The sequence below is a fragment of the Galeopterus variegatus genome, unplaced genomic scaffold (genome assembly GCF_000696425.1).
Source record: "Galeopterus variegatus unplaced genomic scaffold, G_variegatus-3.0.2 Scaffold7783, whole genome shotgun sequence".
Classification (NCBI taxonomy): Eukaryota; Metazoa; Chordata; class Mammalia; order Dermoptera; family Cynocephalidae; genus Galeopterus; species Galeopterus variegatus.
This window is the reverse complement of record NW_007733894.1, coordinates 19,278-20,955: the sequence shown is the minus strand read 5'-3', so window position 1 is coordinate 20,955 and position 1,678 is coordinate 19,278.

Sequence of the window (1,678 nt, the reverse complement as noted above, 5' to 3'; positions counted from 1 at the left end):
AACCACCAATTCAGAAAGAAAATCAGTAAGAAAGGAAAAAAAGAACAAAGGATCTACAAAATAGTCATAAAACAACTAACCAACTGTCAATAGTAAATGCTTATGTGTCAATAATTCCTTGAAAGTAAATGGTCTAATTTTGACAATAAAAGACATAGACTTGCTAAATGGATTTTTTTTTTTCTGACTGGTAAGGGGGTCGCAACCCTTGGCATGGTATGGTCTGCATGACACTCAGCCAGTGAGCACACTGGCCATCCCTATATAGGATTCGAACCTGTGGCTTTGGCGCTACCAGGCTGCACTCTCCCAAGTGAGCCATGGGGCCAGCCCCTATATGGATTTTTTTTTTTTAAGGGATTTAACTATTTGATGTCTGTTAGAGACTCACTTCACTTTTAAGAACACAAACCAGACTAAAAGGGATAAAAAAATTATATTCTTTGTAAATGCAAATCAAAAAAGATTAGGGATAACTATACTTAGACAAAATAGACTTTTAGCCAAAATCTGTCAGAAGAGACAAAGAAGGTCATTGTATAATGATTAATGGGTCAATTCATCAAGTAGATTTAACAACTGTAAATATGTATGTGCCCAACATTAGAGGACCAAAATATATGAAACAAATATTAACAAATCTGAATGAAGAAATAGACAATAATACACTAATACAAAGGGATTTTTTTTTTCCTTTTTGTCTTTTCTCATGTCCGGCAACGGACCGCAACCCTCAGTGTCGGGCTTGTACGTGACCGGGACTGGCAACGGGATCGCAACCCACAGTGCTGTGCCCGCCCCTCGCTCAGCCAGTGAGCGGGAACCGGTCTGTGTGTGGGATCCGAACCCTCGGCGGGAGTGCCGCTGCGCTCCCAAGCGGCGCACTGTAGCAGTGCACCACCGGGCCGGCCCACAAAGGGTTTTTGATACTTTATTATCAACAATGTATAGATCATCCAGAGAGAGAGTGTCAGTAAGAAAACTTTGAACCTGAACTACTCTTTAGACCAAATAAACCTTACGGACATGCACAGAACATTCCACCAAATAGTATCAAAATACACGTTCTCTTCACATGTGCATGGAACATTGTCCAGCAGATGTAAGGCTACAAAATAAATAACTGGTGCAAAATGTTTGAAATAATATACAGTGTGTTTTCCAACCAATTGCATTAGATTAGAAGTCAATAACAGGAGGAAAACTGAAAATACAAAAGTACATGGAAATTATACATGTTACTGAGAAACCAATGGGTGACAGAACAAATATAAATAAAATTTAAAAATATATTAAGACAAATGAAAATGACAACACAACACAACAAAATTTATGTGATGCAACAACAATAGTTCTAATAGGAAAATTTATAGTAATAAATGCCTACGTTAAAAAGAAAAAATCTCAAATAAACAATCTAACATGACAACTAAAGGAACTAGAAAAAGAACAAAAAACCCTCAATTTTAGCTTAAGTAGGAAAATAATAAAAACAGAGAAGAAATAAATCAAATAGAGAATAAAAACCTATAGATGTGCTGTATCACATTTACTGTCTTGCATATGTGGAAGCACCCTTGCATCCCTGGGATAAATCCCACGTGATCATGATGTATAACTTTATTGATGTATTGCTGTATTCTGATCGCTAATATTTTATTGAGTATTTTTGCATCTA